A 24,350-nucleotide genomic window follows, 5' to 3' on the forward strand; every position below is an offset into this window, starting at 1 on the left:
GTAATCACAAAATCATCATTTTTGAAATCCCACCCCTTCAATTATTTACATTTATTGGCCATCCTACAGTATTTCATAGTACCAAAATACAAAAGTGACCACCCCTTTCAATCCATCTTGTTGTTTTAAAAATAGTAACTCTCCACTAAACCTTAACTTTTTAAACAGGTAAAACTCAAGTTACCTACTTTCACATCTAACTTCTCTAGTGCACACTGCAGAGTGCATTCTTTTCAATCTTACCTTTAAGCATCCCTGTGACTAGCACTTTCTCTAATACCTGCTGGAAAGCACTAGGAAGCCTTAAACTCATACAAACACTGAACTCTCCTTGTTAAACAAGGAGAAATTAATAGTAGGCACTAAACAGCCTATAATTGCAAAGTACCTTGCTAAGGAAACAGCTCCTATACTTTACAAAGAAAAAAAAAAAGCCCCAAACCAAGCATGTCCAAGGGTCAGCTTCCGGTGATTTCTCCTGTCCACCTGGTGAATCTGGGCATACTGGGGCAATGCAGCAATTGCCTCATGTACACAGACAACCCTCTCCTCCTACCACCCAACACTACAACCTGTGAGAGATGCACTTACATAGCCAAAATGGAAGCAAAGCTCTCTCCACCCAAGATTGTGCTAAACAGTCAAGAGGAGAAGGTTAACACCCACACTACATCTCAAGCAACACATAGCCCTTCTAAACCCGCACCACCAACACCCACATATAGCAACACTAAATCCACATATGCAGAGGCCCTTAACTGTAACCTGCCCAAGCAACAAAGACCTCTGAAGCTGAAAGCAAACAAACACCAATCACAACCAATGTGTCACATAGTTCACAACACCAGTGTGCCACCCAGCAACAGCCCCTAAGGCAAGACAATGTACCTAACACTTTAGTCATAGGTGACTCTATAGTCCGGCACACTGATGTCCCTCTCACCAGGTTGAATAAGGAGAAAATTACAGTCAGCTGCCTGTCGGGTGCCAGGATCCGCCACATAACGCATGCACTCAAGTCACTCCACAACAAGTACAAATATGACTCTGTCATTGTCCATGTTGGAGTGAATGACTTGAGACGTACCTCCCTGGACTACATGAAAAGAGACATGGAAGAGCTCTCGGATCATGTGGCCCAGGCAGGTATGACCCTAGCCCTGAGTAGCATCCTGCCTTCGCCCAGAATGATACCACAATATAAGGATAAAATGATTGACTTCAACAATTGGCTAAGCTTATGGTGTCATTCAAAGGGGATCCAGTATCTGTCTGCCTGGGATGACATGATTGACAGACCACGATGCTTTGCCAGAGATGGTCTGCACCTGTCGTCCCTGGGATTCAGGTTACTGGCTAAGGCTCTTGCCACCCTATAGTGCCTTTTTAGGCAAACTTCAAAGGACAAAACCACCACCGTAACAGGTACAAGCATGCAAAATCTGAAGGTAATGCTACTCAATGCTAGAAGTCTAATCCTCAAAATGCACTCTCTCGAGGCACTCCTAAAATGGAGAACATCGATATCTGTGCAGTAACTGAGACCTGGTTCAAGGCTCCAGAGAGCACCCCTGCAATACCAGGCTACAACTCTTACCACACTTTTCGGCCACCAAACCAGGACCGAAACACTAAAGGTGGAGGAGTGTCAATATTCACCAAGGATATTCACACCACCAGGCTACTTGGCCAACACAATGTGTCTGAAATTCTCCAAGTGCAACTAACACTAGGTAAGACTGCAATCCAAATTGTAGCTTGCTACAGATCCCCCACCATACCCCAAGATTCTCACTACACCTTTCTAAACATACTGGAAAATATTAAGATAGAACCAAACACCCTAATACTGGGTGATTTTAACTACCCTGCCATTAACTGGGAAAACTACTCATGTCCCAACACCTTTATAGCGGTTCTTGGAATTCATAAATTCCAATGCCCTGGATCAACTAATCCATAGTCCCACCAGGGCTCCAATATCCTAGACCTGGTCATTACCAACATGGGAAATCAATGCTCCATACCTATGGTCACCCCCTCGTTAGTCAGGTCTGACCATAAGCTAATCACCCTTAACATCCACATACCCCCCCCACCCCCAGTAAAGAAACCACCATAAAACTTCTCCAAAGCCAACTTCATGCTACTCAAGTCAGAAGTGACAAACTTCATTACAGCCATGCAGACGGGAACTGAAAGTTCAACTGCTGAATCCTACACTAAGGCACTGTATGAGCACATCCACTCATGCATGAATCATGCCATCCCAAATAGAACCAAAATGCTCTCATCCAAAAAAAGGAAGCCAATCTGGCGGTCCCCTGCCATAAACAAACTTTACAACAAATGGAAGAAACTTTTGCAGAAAAGAGGAAAATCCCAGGATGCAAAAAACTCCCTTACTAGCCTCAGTAAGAAACTGAGATGCCTCATAAAATCCTCCAAAGCTAGTTACGAAAATAAAATTGCCAAAGATTCCAAAGACAACCACAAAGCATTCTATAACTATGTCAAGAATCTAAATGGCAATGCTCAGATCTGCTCTGAGCTAAAACAGAATGGCATTAAATATACTGATCCAAAGGATATTGCCAATATCCTGGCAGATCGATTCAGTGCCAACTTCACCCCTCTCACCCCTAAATGGCCCATCTCAATACGGAAGATTGCCAAATTCCAGTAATAACGGCCACACAGGTACAAAGCACTCTCTAAAGCCAAGAATACAGCATCCATGGGACCAGATGACATCCCGGGCTGTGTACTACATGAACTACAATATGAACTGGCACCTCACCTAAGTGTCATGTTTAATCATAGCCTCACCTCAGGTTTCATGCCCACTGAGTGGCACAGAGCTACAGTTATCCCAATCCACAAACCGGGATGCACCTTGGATCCCGGAAACTACCGTCCCATCAGTCTGACAAGCCTTATCTGCAAGGCCATGGAGCGTATTATCATGGAACTTATAAACAAAGACATTGGCAACCTTCAAACACTGGACCCCACCCAGTTTGGGTTTGTGAAGGGCCGATCTTGTCTCCTGAACCTGATTGACTTCTTTGAATCAGTCTCCAGAGCCATGGACAAGGGTAAGGTGGTCCACACAGCCTATCTAGACCTTGCCAAGGCCTTTGACACCATCCCCCACTCTGGAATCATAGATAAACTTACTAAGTTGGGCATTAATCCCTATGTCACCCAATGGGTTGCTAAATGGCTTACTGACAGAACCCACACTGTAAAAGTAGCCGACTCCAACTCCACCTCCAGACAAGTGACAAGTGGAGTACCTCAGGGTTCAGTCCTGGGGCCGCTCTTGTTTGGCATCTACTTCTCTGAAGTACAGGTCAACACTAAGGGACTCTGGCTAACAAAGTTTGCAGATGACTGCAAACTGGGAGCCATTATTGAATCCCCAAATGATGTGGATACTCTACAAAAAGGGCCTTATAGAAACAGATGCTTGGTGCCAGAGCCATGGACTCAAGCTCAATGACAAGAAATGTATTGTTATCCCCTTTGGGAAAAAACATGTATCCATGAATTACCATATAGGTGGCAGTACACTAAACACAGAAAGTGTGATAAGAGACTTAGGGACACAGGTGGACAGTGGTCTCACCTTCGATAACCACATCGCCACAACAGTCAGGAAATCCTTCTATGTGGCACACCTCATCACGAAGGGCTTTTCATCCAGAAAAAAGGAGGTCATTGTCCCACTGTACTCATCCCTCATTAGACCCATTATAGAATACAATGCCCCATTTGGTATGTACCTCTCAAGACATCTGCAACAACTGGAAAGGCCTCAGAAATACCTCACTAAAAGAATCACAGGCCTTAAGCAGATGCCTCGCTGACGCCTTAAAAACTCCAGCTATACTCTGTCATATCGTCTACTCAGAGGCGATCTCTGCTTAACATACAAGGCCATGTCAAACCCAGAGCTGTTGGACATGCTACACTTAAAGAAATCCCAATCCCTCAGAGCTACACGCCCAGGGATCTAAACCTTGTCATCACAATAAACAAAACATGCTGGAGGGATAGGTTCCTGACCCAGAGACTCCCCAGACTCTGGAATAGATTGCCCATACATGTCAAGCAGAGTGCCTCTTTAGACCTCTTCAAGAGGAACCTTGACGATTGGATGGGAGAAAGGAAATTCACCCCAAGGATCACGTCAGTCGCCCTGCTAGACAGGGGTCCAGGAAAGTAAATAATGTGGGAAGAAATAGCCAGGGAATTGTTATGGCTAGGCTTGTATAGGCCCTAGGGCTGATAGCCTAGTACCAACCTATGAACCTATGAGCCTATGAGATGCACCTCCCTGGACTACATGAAAAGAGACATGGTGGAGCCCTCAGATTATGTGGGCCAGGCAGGTATGACTGTAGCCCAGAGCAGTATACTACCGTCACCCTGAATGATACCACAGTACAAACAACAAATGATTGACTTCAACAATTGGCTTAAGTGTTTGGTGTCATTCTCAGGGGATCCAGTATTTGTCTGCTTGGGATAACATGAGTAGCAGACTACGATGATTTGCCAGAGATGGCCTGCATCTGTCACCCTTGTGTTACCAGGTATTGGCTAAGTGTCTTGCCACCCCTATAGTGCCTTTTTACGTGGTGTTCCAAATCAAATTACCACCGTAACAGCTATACATATATGCAATCTGAGGGTAATGCTGCTCAACAATAGACATTTAAATCTCGAGATGCAGCCACTTGAAGCACTCCTCAAAATGGAAAAATTAACATTTGCGCTGTAATGGAGACCTGGTTTACAGCACCAGACAGCACCCCTGCACTACCAGGCTATAACTCATTCTACACCTGTCAGCCCCTAAACATAGACCACAGCTCCAAAGGTGGTGGTGTCTCCATATTCATAAAGGATATGCACATCTCCAGACTAGTATCCCAGCATAATGCATTTGAGATACTTCAGGTACAACTGACACTGGGTAATAGTGCAATCCAGGTCATAGCCTGCTATAGGTCCCCATCCATGTCCCTAGACTCTCAGTCCACATTCCTCAACAGCCTGGAATTTCTCAAGGTCCAACCCAACACTCTCATACTAGGAGACTTCTACCCATCCATCAACTGGGAAAGATACTCAAACACCAATACACTGGCCCAACACTTCCTGGAATTCATCAGTCCCAATGCCCTGGACCAACTCATTTTGACACCCAGCAGAGAGAGCAACATCCATGACCTGTGTTGATTACTAACATATGGGACAACAGTAGTCAATCCCTACCTGGTCAGATCCAACCATAAAGTAATCACCATGGAAATCCACATCTCACCCACACCCCCTCACAAAGGTAACCACCTTGACAAAATTCTCCAAAGCTCACTTTGGATGCCTAAAGACAGAGGTAGCTAACTTCACAGCACCCATGCCAATGGAAAATACCTGCATGACTGCAGAATCATACACAAATGCACTGCACAAACATGTACATCAATACATGGAACTAGCCATACCCAACAGAACCATGACACTCTCATCCAAACACTGGAGGCCAATCTGGTGGTTCCCTGCCATTAATAACCTTTACAACAGAAGGAAGAAACTCTTGCAGAAAAAGGTGGAGTCCCAAGAGTGGTAAAACTCCCTTATTAGCCTCAACAACAACTTGAAATCCCTCATGAAATCATCTAATGCCAGCTATGATGGCAGAATTGCAGCAGACACTGACAACAATCACAAAGCCTTTGATAGTTATATAAAGAACCTCCATGGCAAAACTGAAAGGTGCTCTGAGTTACTGCACAATGCTACTTCCTATACTGAGCCAACAAATATTGACAACGTTCTTGCCAACACATTCAGTGCAGCTTTACTCATCTCTCCCCTCTTGGGGAACAATCAGAATGTCAGAAGAATGCGAGGCACCCAGGATTACTGCCACCCAGGTTAAACCTGCATTATCCATGGGCAAGAATACAGCTTCCATGGGGTCCACAGTTATCCATGGCTGTGTTCTACATGAACTACAAAGATACCTGGCACCACATATTTGTGCCCTGTTCAGTCACAACCTCACCTCAGGCTTTGTACCTCCCAAATGGCACACTGCTACAGTCATCCCTCTCCATAAAGGTGCAGCAACTGCAGACCCTGGGAATTATCAGCCCATTAGCCTAATGAGTCTGATATGTACAGCTATGGAGTGCATCATCAGGAATCTAATCGAGAAACATATAAGTAATCTCCTCACTCTGGACTCCACAGAGATTTCCTTTGTGTAATGGAGATCATGCCTGCTCAACCAGGTTGATTTCTTTGAGTCAGTCAACAGGGCTGTGTATGACAGTAACACACTGCATACAGCCTACATAAATTTGGCCAAGGCTCTTGATACAATTTCTCAGTCAGGAATTATTGATGAACCCACAATACTAGGCATCAACCTCTAGATCACTAGGGGGGTTGCAAATTAGCTCACAGATAGAATACACAGTGTGAAAGTAGCAAGCTCCAAGTCAGACTGCCAACCAGTCATGAGTGGAGTCCCACATGTATCACTCCTGGGTACTCTCTTGTTCAGCATCTACTTCTCAGGAGTCCAGGTCAACACAAAGGAACTCTGGATGACCAAGTTCAAAGACAATTGCAAGCAGGGAGCCATCATTAACTCCCCAAGTTATGCAGACATCCTACAGAAAGGCCTCACTGAGACCACTGACTGGTGTGGAAACCATGGTCTGAAGCATACCACAAAATGCATCATCAGCCCTTTGGTAAAAACTCAATTCCCACTAAGTACCACATTGATGGGAGCCCACTGTACACTGTCAGCATTATTAGAGATCTGAGGACACAGGAAAACAGCAACCTCTCCTTTAACCACCACATTGCCACTGTGGTCAGGAATTTCTTCTATGTGGCTCATCTCATTACCAAGGGTTTTGCATCCAGGAAGAAAGAGGTCACCTTTTCTGTGTACTCTTCCCTCATTAGACCAATCATCATGTATAATGGCCCATTTAGCATGTACCTCACTAGACACCTGCAACAGCTGGAGGGGCCACAGAAGTACCTCACAAAGAGGATCCTAGGCATTAAACATATGTACTATACAGACTCAAAAGACTCCAGCTATTCTCTGTCTCATATCACCTACTTAGATATTTAAATTGCTAGGCTCCCATCAGGACACAAGTGCTCAACAACAGTTGAATTCTGTTCACTGGTTTTATCCCCCTCTATCTGCTAGATCCCTGAAAGGCTTGAATGCCAGAAGGACACCTCCCCTGCTGAAACCTAACTGGAAACTTTCCTGCACTGTCCCTCGACTCTGAAAAGATCTGCTAAGGTTTTATCCCCCTCTATCTGCTAGATCCCTGAAAGGCTTGAATGCCAGAAGGACACCTCCCCTGCTGAAACCTAACTGGAAACTTTCCTGCACTGTCCTTCAACTCTGAAAAGATCTGCCAAGGTTAATATTATCTTATCCTGTCTGTATGTACTATACTGATTTTCCATACCGGGTATACAGCACTACCAGTAATCCCTCAAAGCCCCACAATCAACCCTAAAACACTACACTGGGTTACTCCTATATCTAAGCATTACCTAGTGAACATATTTAAGTTTCTAGTTATATTACTAGCATAAATTAATTCAGACACACAGAATAAAGCTCCTTTTTATTGTAGGCTCTGTAGCCCATCTGTCTGCCTTAGATTTAACACTCAGAAACTGAGCTTAATCATACTAAGGAAAAACAGTTGAGCTCCCTGCATAAAGCATATAAAACTAGAAAGTAAATAGCATAAACCTGAAGCAGGGGTTTAAACTCGTGAGCTCTGTACAAAAATAGCAGACAATTGGCAGAAGAAAGCTTAATCTGAGAAAAGGCTGTAAAAAGCGATTACTAACAGTATACTACTTAAAATTGTATACTGAAAGCAAAAACAAGGGTAAGAAAGTATTTAAAACAAACTAAAAAGATCATTGTACTTAATGTGTTGATAGTTTCCCACTGCTAGCTGGTTTCTTTGCATTAGCCCTGCTACACTCGCCCTCGCTCCGCTCAGGCTCACTCTGCACCCTACCCTGCCCCCAAATTCCTCCCACCCCTAGATGTGCTAAATTTATAGCCACAACTGCCACTCCCTTAATTATAGAACCAATCAGCAATTGTTAGACCCACCCTAACCACAACACCCTTCCTATTTCTCTACTCTACCCTCATCTACTACCCTCCAACCCCCATTCTTAAACAACTGTAAGTTGAAAAACCTCTTCAATGCCTCTACAAGCCTCAACCCCAACTTTCAATTCAAAGCCCTCCCACTACCTTTTACCTACACTGATAATTATGTATTTTATCACAGCTTATGAACATCTCTCCCTTTCAGGCTCCCACTACCCCAGATCACAGACCAATACTCATGCTCTTTCACATAACTTTAATCAGCCACTACTCCCCCTCCCTTCCAACTCCCATATTACAATAACTCAACAGCTCATTCGAGTCAGTTATGTTAACCCTAGAACTAAACACTACTACAAACTATTATTCAAACTTCAAAAACTAATAATCTATTCTCAAATTAACCTCACAATGGATGGGGACATCCACCCCAACCCAGGACCAACCCCATCAGAAGCATCCAACCCAATATATAATATCCCCTCTAGCCTGCAAAACTTAAACATCTCCTCTACCTCTCTCCTCATCTGCCACCTAAACATCAGAAGCCTAAATAATAAAATCCACTACCTGCATACCCTCTTAGGAGTACACTCCCAGATATACTATGTCTTACAGAAATCTGGCTTATGCCATCCACCACTGACAATGAAGTTACTCCTCCAGGTTACAATATAATACAACTGAACTGCACCTCAAAGAAGGGAGGCGGGGTAGCTGTCTTATATCTTCAATTAATGTAACTATTTCCCACTCTCCATAAGTTCCTCAAGCTGATAAACCTGAAATACTCTTTACAAAACTACAAATTAACCAGCATAAATCTATAAACATCGGCTGCATTTATATCCCACCTGGCAACAACCAATATCCTTGAAGACATTCTACAGTGTCTGTCCATAAACTCCCCACAAGAAACTATTGTTTTAGGTGACTTTAATATAGACTGGAACACCTGCTCCTCAAACTTTCCTACTACCCACATAACTCTATATGGTTTCTCTCAAGTCATAACCTCCACAACCAGAGCTAGTGAGCCCAATAACAAAGAACGCATACTAGATTGAATTCCCATTAATAACCCTCCCCAAATGTATAAGGCAGGCATCCAACCTGAGGAAATAAGTGATCACCTCCTAACATATATACTCAGACAAAAAATGATATCTCTCAAATACCTAGCTTCAGAACTATCAGGAACAATAAGTGCTTCAATCAAACCGAATTCCAATTAGAACTTCAAACATGTAACTGGAATAGACTGAAACTACTCCCACTAGACAAGGCAGTATCACACTTTAACTCCACATTTCTTACACTCCTTAACAATCATGCACCCATCCGGACCATCAGAACAAAGAAAAAAGTAGCACTGTGGCTGTCCAAAGAAACTGGACAAAAAATCATGAATAGAAATAAAGCCTGGTCATCTTGGAAAACCAATAAAAACCATAAGGATCAACTAGTATATAAACAGCTAAGAATTGATACTAAGAAGTCTATAATGTTAGACACAAAAGACTATTACTGTAACCTGCAACATAAACATCAAAATCGACCAAAAAAATTTTGGTCCAGATTAAACAATCTTCTCCATCCAGGTAATACTACTACCGCTACCCCTGTGTCTATCCTCCAAAAACCTCCAGAAAATATTGCCAACACCTTCAACACCTTCTTTACAGAAACTATACAATCCCTTGCCAACCAACTAGACCCCAACAACCTAGACCCTATTAACCCCATATCCAATACCCACCCATCCTTTAACTTTCAACCTGTACCAAAAGCATTTATCTGATCCTTAATGAAGAAACTGAAACCCACTACCCTTTCAGCAGACCTAGTCCTGGCTGAATATCTTCAAAAGGCTGCAAATGCAATACCATATCCCATCTCAATATTAATTAACAGAACCATCTCTGAAGCATATATCTCCTCCATCTGGAAAATTTCCTATATAATTCCTTTCCCTAAAGGAGGTAACTCCATTGATCTATCAAATTACCAGCCCATCGCCATTCTGTCCCCTCTGGCTAAAATTATGGAAAAATGTATCCACAAGCAACTCCTTCATTACCTCAATTTGCACAATCTCCTAGCTCCCTCCCAGCATGGATTTAGACCCCACCATAGTACCACCACAGCCCTTCTATCCTTCTCTCAGGCAATAAATCAAATCCATAATAATAATACGCCCTCCTCTGCTGTCTTTCTTGACCTATCTAAGGCATTTGATATGGTAAACCACCAGCTACTCATTCAAATACTAAAACCTCTTGCCATAGAGAGCCTAGCAATACGCTGGTTTCAGTCCTACCTAAGTGGCAGACAACAAGCTGTGCTATGGAAAGATAGCCTTTCTTCCTTACTGCCAGTCACCCTTGGAGTTCCTCAAGGGTCTAGGACCTCTTCTATTTTACATCTTCATTAATGATCTTCATACAGTCATCCCCAAAGTAACCTGCATTCAATATGCAGATGACTCTACCCTAATCTATTCTGCCCCCTCCCCATTAAACCTGCAGACCTTAACCCAAAATACTTTCAATGTAGCAGAAAGATGGCTCACTGACAGGTGTTTTCTATTGAATCCAAATAAAACAAAACTGCTACTCTTCACCCCCACCCGGAAAGCTACACTCCCATCATTTACCATAACATCTAATAATGGCACAATAATTTCCCCAGAAAGTAATACAAAACTATTAGGTGTAATTGTTGACAATAACCTTAAGTTTGATGCTCACATTGACAAAACCAAACCATTAAAACAGTCAATAAAAGGCTAGGATCTCTATATAGAATTAAGGTATTTCTAACCCCAACTGCTAGGACAGTTATTGCCCAAACACATTTACTTTCAACCCTTCTTTATGCCTCCCCAGTCTATACAAACCTGAGTAAATTTGACCTCAGTAAACTCAATAGCTGCTACAACACCATAGCCAGATTTGCCATAGGCTCAGCATATAGAACCCACCACTGAATTAACCTATGATCTCTAGGCTGGCTAGAGTTTCCCTCTCAAATCCAGTATAATCAATTAATAATAGCCCACAAAGTCCACCATCAGCCCGAAAGCACACCCATACTAAAAAATATAATTACCCCTTACAGTAACCTAAAAACTCTCTGGTCTTCTGACAAAATACTGGCACAAACTGTTAAATCTAAAAACTCAGCAGGTGACTCATTGTTTTGTAACTCTGTTGGAACAATCTGGAATCAGCTTTCTGCCAAACCTACAGCAAACCAGACTATTAACCAATTTAAAACATCTCTCAAAGAATTCCTAAAAAGTCACTGGCTGTGCCCCTGTACCAACCCTGACTAACCAGCTTACCACTCTCTTCACTACCTGGCTATCTGTAAAATAGTCAATGTTTCAGACCTAGTCTCATTCTCATATGTATTGTACTACTGAATGACATGCTACCTTTTTCAGCCATGTACCACTAAAAATGTCTAAGTTCGAACAAGAAAACTACAATGCTAAGTTTAAGTATGTATGTATTCCAAGTATGCATATAATCCTATAATTCTGTACTGGTATCTATATGTGACTGTATAAAACTACTACAACTCTTATGTAGCTATCCACATGTGGAGCTTTTCTCCCCAGGCCTCCGCTGAAAATGGACCTGTGTCCAGTTGGACTATCCTGGTTAACAAATGTAAAATAAAATAAAAATAAATAGAAGCGATCTCTGTTTGACGTGCAAAGCCATGTCTGACCCAGATGTTTTGGAAATGCTACATCTAAAGACATCCCAATCCCTCTGCATAACACATTGCAGGGACCTCAACCTCATTACTACAATCAACACAACATGCTGGAGGGACGGGTTCCTCACCCAAAGACTGCACATGCCCTGGAATACTCTTTTCATACATGTCAAGCAAAACACCTAAATGACCCTGTATCAAAGAAATCTTGATGAGCGGATGAGTAATAGAAAGTTCACCACAGGGATCACTCCAGTGGCTCTACTTGATAGAGACACTGGGAATTAATGTCAGGTGGCACAATGGCAGGGCACTTCTATGGGCTAGGCTTGTAACGGCTCCAGAGCCATTATCCTAGTACAACCTATGAACCTATAAGGTGAGTGATATTAGTATGACTGATAAAGTAGGTCAGTGGGTGGAAAACTTATCAAATACTTCTTTCTACAAACATACACACTTAAACACACACAAATGCACCCATATTTGCCAGATCTGAGAGTAGAACCCCTGCCTATCTGTAGTTATTTGTACTATAGTGTTTCACAGTTATTGCACATGCTACAGAGCTTTCTGTGCTGATAACTTGCCAAATGCGATGATAAGGGGAATGACATGAGCAGGAGTAGGGACTGGGTGGGAAACTTATCAAATGCTTCTTCTTACAAACATACACACTGATGCACATCATTTGCTAGATCTGAGAGTAGAACCCATGCTTATCTAGTTATTTGTACTATAGTGTTACACAGTTATCACACACACTACAGAGCTTACTGGTCTGAAAGCTGACCAAAGGTGCTGATAATGAGAATGACATCAGCAGGAGTGATAAAGTAGGGCACTGGAACACACACACACACACACACACACACACACACACACACACACACACACACACACACACACATTTGCCAGGTCTAAAATTAGAACCCCTGTCTAGCTAGTGATTTGTATTATAGTGTTACTCAGTTCTCACACATGCAATGGAGGTTAATAAGCTGACAACTGGCCAAAGGTGCCAATAAAGAGAATGACATCAGCAGGACTAATAAAGTGGGACACTGGGAAGTGCTGTGGGTGGGAATGTCCTAAACTGTTTCACCTACAAACAAACAAACAAACAAACAAACAAACAAACAAACAAACACACACTCCCTCACTCTCGCATACACAACTGTCACACACACATAGTTGCCAGTATTGAAATTAAAACCCCTACCTATCTCCTTAGTTATTTGTACTATAGTGTTAAGCAGGTATTGCACAGGCTATAGAGCTTATAAGGGTGGTCAGTGTCCAATGGTACGTCTAAGGTGAATGACAGCAACAGATCTTGTGAAGTAGGGCAATGTGAAGTGTACTGAGTGGGAAGAGTCTCCTAATACTTGGACCTATGGAGACACACACACACACACACACACACACACACACACACACACACACACACACACACACACACACACACAGACACACTCACACAGGCAGGTGATGTGATATTATAAACCCAACCTCAGTACCATTACACAATATGGCTGACCATTTATGCTGGCATGTGCAACTGTTTACAACTGGTATGCCACTGTCCACAGCAGAACATCACTGTATGCCATTCAGGGTATCCATGTGTGTGACTCACTATATCTGTGTCCCAATGTGTCTCTTTCTCTATCACTCTCTGTCTCTCAATTCTCTACATCTACATGTGTGTATGCTTTCCATATGTTATCTGTTGCCCATATATATATATATATATATATATATATATATATATATGTGTGTGTGTGTGTGTGTGTGTGTGTGTGTATCTCACCCAACAGATGCAGATATATGGGACACCTACAGCTAGCTGAGTGTAATCCTGTCTGATGTGTGTTTGGGGACACTTGAGGTGTACATAGCTGTCTGTATGTACAGACATATATATATATATATATATATATATATATATATATATATATATATATATATATACACAATGCAGTCATATATTCTGATGTGGGTTCCAACATGTCCTGTGATTCTCTAAGTGTAGAAGCATGCCCAGTGTGACTTTCCATAGTTAGAGTGGGATTCCATTCCAGAGATAGGTGTACTTCCGTCCAGGGTTTTGTGTACTACAGCCATACCTCTCAGGAGTACACAGGACTTTCCTCAGAGTACTTGGTTTGTTTAGCAGACATTTTCTGACATATCTGTAGTCTGAAACTGCAATGTATTGTGTCATTACCTAGTGCCAGACATCCTCAGATCATCACAGTGCTTTTCCAGGGGAATACTAGTTGTATGATGCATACACCAATATTATTAGGGCAGCTATGTAAATTCTTGCCCAACAAGGTAATTTGTGAGATGTGGCTTCAGCCAGTTTAGTAATGACATGGCTGCATAAACAGTCCCGCAACCTGGTGATATACTGACTGGGGATCTCCTACTTGCGTGGCATGTTTCTCACCTGAGATGTTATATCCTTGTGTGGGTATACCTCTCACCTGTACATTTTTGGGCAGGTTGTCCAGGTGTTTGGCTAGAAGTTTCATTCTTTCTACATAAAGTTATATTTTTATGGCAAATTAGTTACATATAATTGAAGCATGATGTTACAAAATAATGACAGACAATATTGTTTCAGACTACATAACCTTCAGACAATTCCAGTACTGCAAATCCCTCACCCTACCAACTTTCTCAGTATGTAAGGGTAAGGGAAATATTTGCAACACATGCCTATCATTTTGCCTTTTTCCACTTTTATTTCTGCCCTTGTCCAGACATCTTGCTGAAAGAGGTTGGGAGTTATGGGTGTGAGTACAGAGTGCATTCAACTGTGCAGGCATGTCCATTATATGTAAAAGCAAACATAAGAAAAAAGGATTATTGAAAATGACCACTGGCAATGGTATCAAAAAGCATTTATATTCACAAAAGCCTTGGCACCTCTGCTAAACATGCTTCAAGATGTTACTAATATGTGTAGCATATTCCACATGGCACTGTGACTTCCAGGTATGTCAGTGGCAGAGCAGTGGGTGTCACTGACATGCATAACAGTTGAAATGGCAATTATCTGCACATGGCCCTGTCAAAGGTAACACTGTACCTAGGGCACTACAAGATGACTGTCAGGAGTATGTGCTGGCCAGATTCAGACAGTATTAACTACACATACATACATACATACATATAGCTTATTGCATATTGTGGACAGGCAACATGTTTTCATGTGTATTTGGTACAGCCCTGCCAATATGCGCTATGCTGCTATTCCCCTGCAAACATACATGTTACTGCATTTGTGTGGGTATATGGGTAGGGGGGGGGCACACCTGCCAACTGTACACATTTGCACAGACTGTACTGATATTTGCTTTATGTTTTGGTTCCATTTACCATACTGTTGTGCCCTGTTTTGGGGACTAGAGGCATATCAGTAAAGAGCCCAGGTCAAATTGTACTGGCATACATTTGAGTTTCAGACTTCTTACCATTCATAGCCTTACTGCAACTGCGGGTCCCGCTGTGCTATCACTGTGTGAATCTGTAGGGAGGTAATTCAACATTGCCATCATTTGTGTGCCTTTACCAGACATTTATCTGTGGTTTCCTTCAGCTGACTTGCTGTATGAGTGTGAGGGGTAGTTATGGGACCCCCACCTTGACATCCATGTCTGTGACCTATGACCCCTGAGTTAGTTGTCCTCACACATATACTGCAGTGGGATTTTCCACCTTGGGTAATACTGCATAGTGTATGGAGGCCAGTTTGGGCCAGACATTACATGGTGTCCCACATAGCTGTCAGTTGTGTGCTGCTATCCCAGTAGGCCACTCCATTCCCTTGCGTGCATGCAGCATTACCATAGATATGCTAGCAAAACATACTAATCCATTTATTTATTGTTAATAAGACTGACTTACCTTGTGCTTGTGGCAGTTATGTGGATGGTGCTTGAGGGCTGCCTATGTTGGATGCACACAGTACACTGCCTATACATGGTAAGTTACAGGTAATATGATGTGTATGTCATCCATTTTACTGTGTGTGTGAGTCAGAGAAAGGTGTCAGTCCCTGGGGTCCCTACAATGTCAGTGTGTGTGCTATGCATTGCCTCTTTGCCAAGGCCTGAACATACTGGGCATGCCTTTGTCTGCCTATAGGAGCAGGCTCAGGGGTCTCCTCCTGTGAGTCCCTCTGTGCCTGTGGGTACCTTGACAATGGTGGTGAGCTGTCTGTCCCTTCCCCATGGTGTTCCTGCTGCAGCTGATTCCAAAGGATCATATTGTGTAGCATGGCACATACTATGAACATGTGTGCACATGTGGCTGTTGAGTACTGCAAGGCTCCACCAGATATGTCAAGGCAGTGGAATGGTGACTTGAGCATCCCAAACACATGCTCTATAATATGCCTGGTTTGTGCATGTGCCTCATTATGGCATTCTTGTGTGGGTGTGTGTGCATTTCTGATGGGTGTCATCATCCATGGCTCCAGTGCATAACCAGCATCCCCATGGCTCCAGTGCATAACCAGCATCCCCCACCAGATGGCCATTTGGGATGCCCCCACTGGCAAATGCCTGGTACAGCTGTGATGAATGCCAGATGTGGGAGTCATGATAGCTTTCAGGGCTGCCAGCACACACATTCATGATAATGCCCTGGGCATTTCACATGATCAGGCAGTTGATGGATGAGAAGCCCTTGCAGTTTATGTAGACCCTACCCTGTTCACCGGGTGGTGCTTTGATGTGGATGTGAGTGCAGTCTATGGCACCCAGTACCTCTGGGTATTCTGCTACATGGTGGGAGAGAAGCATTATGCTGGTCCTCTCCTCACGGGTGTTGGGAAAGTAAATGTGTTCACCGGCATGTGATAGTATGGCATCCAGGAACTGGTGGAGTACCCTGGATGCAGATGCCTGTGAGACCCCATGATGTCCCCAGTAGTTTGTTGGAAAGAACCTGTAGCTAGAATTCTTAAGGCTACACATACCCCTCTGTTGGTTCTAGGTTTGAGTTGAGGCCAGCACAGCTCAGTGATTTGCTGAAGTATGTCTCTGTTCACCCTGTAGTGCTTTACCATCTCCAGATCATGTAGCCCCTGGTAAGATACCCTCCTCCTTGGTCTGTGGTAGTTGCCAGCATTATCCTCCTCTCTGCTGTCAGCCTCTAGCACATACTGATGGATCAAAGCAATGGCAGCCCCTAACATTTTCCAGTTAAAATTCCCTCGCATGTGTACACCAATGGTGCAAAGTTTATGCGAAAAAACAGACTGTAAGGTGTTTCCATACTTTATACTGTTGTGCTGCACATGCTACCTGTATGATTGGCTGACTATGATGCATTCCACCTGACATCTATGTTATTTGTACTTGATTGCTTTAATCATGCTATTTTCCTTTTTTTTTTCTTTTTCCCCTTCCTATTACCTCCCCTTTTAAGCCCCGAGGCACACTGTGGAAACCTGGTGCCCAAATGTAAACAGTCCTGCTATTTCCATTTTTTTTTTTTTTTTTTGCACGCCAGGCAAACCCATTTAGCTTTTGTAAACAGTAAGAAATGGCCCTCCTCTGGGTGAAAACATGCTCCTCAGTTCATGGAATAAGTTAATACAGCCTCAGACACACACCCTTGCTTAGTTACTTAACTGTGCTTAGCTAAGCTTATCTCTGTGCCTTAGGACTTCAATGTACTTACAACATGCCTTACACACCCCCTTTTCATGTCTATTGTTCCTCCTAGTTAAACCATCATGCTAGAGCACTTACATGTTTAGGTGCAGTTTGGGCTTAGAAGAATTTTGTGATTCAGTAAGTTTCCCCTCATTTGCATATCCCACTGCCTTAGTCTGTAGTTACTGCACTTACACTGATTCTTTCCTCTTGACAACCAGTGTTCCCTGGTTTTGTTTTCATTCTGCATGCCATAGACTATAATGGCAAAATGCAGATTTCCCTTAAAACTGAGTTTTTACAATTTATTTTTATTTTCGGCAAGATCCCGTTTGCGCGTCATTACCCTATGTTTAAACAGCCGAGATTGGCCAAAGAAAATTAATTTGATTTTTATAAACACAAAACTGTTTTCCATGTCAGTGGCCATATATTTGGCCATTGGCATGCCTAAACAGTATAATAATTTTTTTTTGTGAGCTGTCATGCCTCAGTTTTGTTATTTGCTAAAATGTATTCAGTTAGTAACCGAATACATTTCAGCAAATAACACTGTTCTTGTATGGATACCTAGCTGCTTGGTGAATTGCTAATTCACCTCATTTGCATGTTTTTCACCAGCAAATGAAGTAATTAGCATTCTGTAGCCATATCCATGCAGGAACAGTGTAGGCATGTTCATGCACTTCAGATTAGCTGTTTGCTGGATCGCTCGGCGGCCATATTCCGTGCAGGAATGGCTGCACTGTTCCTGCATGGAAATATTGGCTTAATGAATCCCATGGATTAAGTAGAGAAGTGATTAAGCAGTAGCTGTCACTGACAGCATGAAAGGCCTCCAAAAGAGCAGGAAAGAAGTAAAACCACTAATGTGTAATGATATGATTTCTGGTATGTTCTATTTTATCCAGCAAGACTGTAACTTTCTCATTGTAAGGCCTATATTTATATTCTTTCTTTTTTTTAAGATAACATTGTTGGTAAGGAAATGAAGGAGATTTGTCAATATGAATTTCTCATGGATCTTGAAAAGAGGAATAATATAATTTTATGGTATCTTTTCAGAGAAATATATAAGCCAGTTTTGTAATGTTGAATATTGACAGCTTTTTTCAGAGGGAAATCACCCAAGCCATTTAAAATGATTATGACACTGCATGGACAGACTAGTCATTTAGCCCAAATTTCATGAAATCCTAGAGGTAGCTTATCTAAAGAACCTGACCCAGGCATCTGCTTGTATAGTAGCTGTCACAAAAGGAGATACTGCCAGCACAGCTAACTGGAATTTTGTAATTATATGTCATTTGTAAATATCAAAATGATTTATATAAGATACTTGTGTTACAATTGTATTAGAACAGGATGTCATATGTCTATCGAACTGGTTTGTACAGACATGTGTGTTGAACAGGTATTTTGTAAAGTGTTTGCATTTGAATTGTGGCCACAGTGTGCCCTGCTGGAAGAGAACAGAGGTGTACATGCACTGTTGTAACTATTTAAATGTATATATTTTAACAGTGGAAACTGAAATATAGGAGGTTAACTTCAGTCCAGCAAATTTTAGGAGCATAGCTGAAATTAAATTACTTTATAAGCTATGCAATAAAAGATTACAACTATCAGTTTTCAATGTAGCTAGAGACACAGAATCTGTGCTGAGAAGATTTCTGTATTGTCTTTCGGGTGAATTAATTACTTGTCTTGAAAGCATGAAGGAATGCAATTGTTTTATGACTTCTAGCATCTGCCAGGGATCTGAGGGGAAGCCCTTGTCTATGTTTTTTTCAGGTAGATGCTAAATACTACCAGGTTCCAGCAGTGGGGGGTTCACCTGGGAACTTGGATTCAGATGACAAGAAATTATGTCATTCTGCAAGCTATCCCAGAAGTAATATTTTATATATTAATTTGAGATGTCTCTTAGTGAGACAGAGCATTCTGCATTCTGCCTTGGACCTGACAACAACTAGAAGATCCATTCACCACATCTGCCTTGCTCTATTAGTAAGTTCTTATATTATAGTAATCCTCTTAGATACAGTCAGGAATATAATAAAGCTTAGTTTAGATATTTTCTTTATTTTTTTGAGATTGTCCTGCAATGTTGTTTTAAACATTTCCTGTGGTTTTGAACTCTGTCACTGTGAATATATATTTAATATTGTCTTGTTCTCTTATTATTTATTATTAAATATAGCTAAACATTTTATTGTGGCTGATTTGTGCAGAGATATTTTAAGTTTTGAGAGTACTTGCATGTTTATTTGGTGACACTGTGTGGGCCACTCCTAACAGCCCTGCGCTTGGTGAAACTACCATTTGTATTAGTATTAATATTACACAGTAAAACTGGGCACCCTTTGTTAAGGGTCTTAAAGTAGCTTGATAAGAGGTTGTGGTGATAGTGATGTCTATCTTATAGTCTGGGTAGAAGGGTGCATAGCTAGTAAATATGTGCCAGACTTTCCTAGGGGTGTGCGTGTGTGTGTAAAACAAATCTCCAAGAGTGTGTGTCAGCTACTTGGGCAAGGGCACAAAGCATTGGTTGGACAGAGAGAGTGTTGGAAGACTTGGCTTGTAACCCTGGCTAAGGAGTAAACTCTATAGCTATGCCAGTGGGGAGTCTTATTGGGGATCTGGAGGAAGAGGGAGAAACCAGCCCTGGACTGACTGTGGTCTCTGTGTGCTGTTAAGTGAAATTGCACTTGATGTACAGAGCTGCATCTGGAAAAACTGTGTGTGTACTTATTAACCTCCCAGTGTATGTCCCCCACTGTTGCTAGTGGTGAGGATTGAGGCTCATTGATTACTGGTCCAGTGATGGGTAATCACTGTAGAGTTAATATCTGAGAAGTAATCACAATATGGAAGCTATGTTTGGGACATTTATGTAAAGAAGGATGAATGTTTTGTGTGTGTGTGTGTGTGTGTGTGTGTGTGTGTGTGTGTGTGTGTGTGTGTGTGTGTGTGTCTGTGTGGTTGAATGCATGGAGTGGGGTGGGATGTGTTTTGTTGAAGATGGCTGTGACACGCTGAACAGGGTCATGGAAATGGGTCATGGAAATGCTAACAAAATGATTAAAGAGCTAGTCATTTAGTCAGCTTGGGAAAAGGAGATGGCTTCTTAGAGTGGCCTAAGTTATGTATACATCTGATAAAGTTAAGAATGTTTTGAATTATAGGTATGTGGCATCTACTGACAAAAATAATATATTTCTATCAGTTTGTCATTCCTTGTTTCGTGATATAACAAAATATCTAAACATCTTTGCCAGATTTGTGTCAGTTTAATTCGTGAAAACATCCAAAGATGTTTGACTGTGTAAGCATGGTTCTTGTAAATGGATACTATACTGTTCAGTGTAGCCAGGAGCAATAAATTAAAGTACATCAGTCTCACCTAAATCTGTTCCTTACAAATGTGACCTGTTATTGGCTTGTGGAGTGAAAATTAAAACATTAACGTCAAACTTTTACATGCTTCTTAAAATGAAGCGTTAAACATTGGAAACACTTGGTCATGACATTAGATGTCAGATCATTCCTGTTGTCATCCATCACCTCATCGTCAGAGCATCAAAGATACTTTTATGGACAGTGGACCTGTGGGTACTTGTGATACAGGTGAGTATCCAAAAGATGGAGAAGAAAAACTGAACTAAAGGATAACTGTAATTTGCCAAAGCAATTCTTCAATCATCTTTGAAGTCCCCAGTGAGTTTTGATTTAACATTTGAAGCTCGCCAATATAAAGCTTCTTCAGCAGGGGTATGTGAGCATGGAAGAACATTGATATAAGGAATTGCATGGGTCTTAATACAGTTGACCTTCAGAATGAATAGAATAGTTCCATTGTGTAGTGTAATGGATCTGCTTCTCACGCAAAAAGAAGATGAGGATAGTATGGTAGAACATACTCACTCTGCTGGCACACCTATGAACTCTTATCTGCTCTAAGGGCACAGCAACCTGGCATGTGATTTCAGAGTTGAAGGAATCATAAGTGATCCAAGCTTCAGGTATAGCAAGGTTGCTGAACTGATGTATTGAAATCCTCCTCTAAGAAAGAGGAATAAGGTTCCCAATATTCCTTTAATTATGTACTAGTTTAAGTTACACCTGGCTCTTGAGGTTGAGTTTAGAAAACTACTGGCTTGGAAAGTATCAGGGCTTAGTTAAATATCACTTAGACAGAGAGATTAGAGTATGAATGAAAATGTATTTCCCTAAACAATGCCTTGTAATGGACCTATACAGAGGGAAGTTTGGCAACAGCAACCTGGAACAAACATGACTGTTAATGGTCTGTCTTGGAAACATATATCTATAATAAATTTAATTGGTGCAGCAGTCAATTAAGAAATGATATTAATTTGCATATTATTTGTACTTATTTTAGAAATTCGAATGAAAATGTTGAAATGGGATTCAAATATATCAACACAAGTTACCATTATCAATAAGAAGTGTCCATAAAAAAAAGCCAGCAAGTATGCTAACAGCCAAACAGATAAAATTAGTTTCATTATTATCAGTCAACATCATATAGTTTAATTCACTGCAAGCAGAAGCCAATGAATGTCAGCTGAATAGAAGGAGTGATTACTGCACTATATAAAATGCCATAACTTAGGGAGAGAATGTGTCTGGACAGATGGTAGAGCAGAACATACTTCACAATGTTTTTAGTATTCCATTAGTACATATATAACATGTGTATTTGCTAGTTAAGGGTAGAGAGAGAGTCATGTGTGCTGCAAGACCTGCAGAAGTATTTTAGAATCATGAATGTTGTTCTTGTACAATATAAGTTTCAAGGTCAAATGCATGGTAAATTGTTGAGTTACATGTGTAATTACAAATTTCATAATGGTACATCATTTCTATGAATGATATTCAGTGGACTCCGCTTATAGTTCTTTTCCTAGTGTAATAGTTACCAGGGTAATGATATCTAACTAACTTTGAGGGTCAAATGCAATATAAGATTGCAGGAAAAGCCTGCCACCTTCATCATTTGGGAAATTATGAGGATGCAAAAATCATGCTCAGTATTCACAAATGAAACCTTGCAAGCAGATTTGCTAATATTCCTCTTTATGAGGCATATCTCTTGAACAGGACAAAATGATACATTTCCTAAGATTGTATATATTTTTTAAATAGTGAAATGCAGAAACACTTTTTAAGATGTGCAGTTCCAACAAAAAGCCTGTAGTGCCTCATTTTTAAAGTCCGTACAATAAATCTCAGACAATTTTTAAACTAATTTCCATCAAATGTACATTTTATTGGCTGCAAATAAACGTCATACCATTAATTAATTTTGGCAACAGTAAATGAAAGTGACAGACCTGCTTTTTTGCTTCCTATGTTGTACATAGGAATGTATATTTGTATGAAGCTTCACATGGCAGATGACATTTCACAAGATATTTTCTTAAAGAGAAAGACTAATGACCAGGGCATCTAAATCTTTTGACTGAAGTGACAAATCCTTCTGCATAATCTCTGACTTTAGTATGCCTCTCCTAATTATCAAAGTCAATTTCTTTGAGAAGGCTTTTGTCCTAATTATGAAACAGCAGGTATAGAAACGATTTTAATAAGAAATAGAAGGGATAGCAACATTCATGTAACTGATTCAAGAACACATCATAGAAACTAACATGTGGTACTTTAAGACTAATGGCCATAAACATTCACCTTAATTTAAAATAGAAATAAAATGATTACTCTAGATTCTTTAGGAACAGCTTCATGCCTCGCAATTATGCATACAGCATGATATGAGTTTATCAGTGAAAGTATTAATGCAAATAAAAACTCAAAGATATGCAAGGCAGAACCATATTTTGTCAGCTACTGTTCATATAAAATTTAAAAAATCAATAGTGTCACAAAAAGCATCCATGAATCTATTCCACAGATGAATAAGCATGCTTTCTAAATGTTTCCATTCATTTTTCACATACAACACAAATATGAAACTGCATTCAGAATGACCTTCTAATTTTAGTAGTCCAAGACATCATTGGTCTTGTCAGTTTTATGTGAAATATCCACACCAGAAAATGGAGCAGAAGGTCCAGTCTGTAGGTGGAGATTCAGGTCTTCATCTGCTCAACAGATGACCATGCTTTGGACATGAATCAATATGTAAAACCATAATGCTGGGACCTTAGCAAAGGTCTGAGTATTTCAGGGAACCCTCTTCTATGGAAGAGGGACTGAGGAAATGTTGAGCAACCCTTGCTTAAGAGGGCATCTAGCAGGTTGTCAGCAAGTCCACATAACTGTATTTGAACCATATAGGTACCGTTGCCATGTGTGAGTATCCTTAAATAGTTAGTGTTGTAGACTGCATTAATGTCACAAGCTAAGGCCTATTTTCAAGACAGACTCAAATTCATATTCATACCGGCAAGTGATAACATGTACACAAAAGATTTTTTTTTTCTTTTTGCATTAATAATTTGTCTGCTATGGGAGACAAAGCTACATCTACACAGAATTTAATGTAAACATAGTATAGGCTTGTGAGGGTGACACAGCAGATAGTGTTGTTGCCTCACAACAAAGAAGTTCTCCAGTTCAATTCTCAGCTGGGGTGCTTTCTGTGTGGATTCTGCATGTCTTCCCTGTGTTTGTGGTTTCTCTGGGTGCTCCGGTTTCCTCTCACATTCCAAACACATGCAGTATGTGGATTGGATACTCTAAACTGGTCATAACTGTGAGTGTGTGTG

This window comes from Protopterus annectens, chromosome 1.part1 (assembly GCF_019279795.1).
Source record: "Protopterus annectens isolate FY-2018-M chromosome 1.part1, PAN1.0, whole genome shotgun sequence".
Classification (NCBI taxonomy): Eukaryota; Metazoa; Chordata; order Ceratodontiformes; family Protopteridae; genus Protopterus; species Protopterus annectens.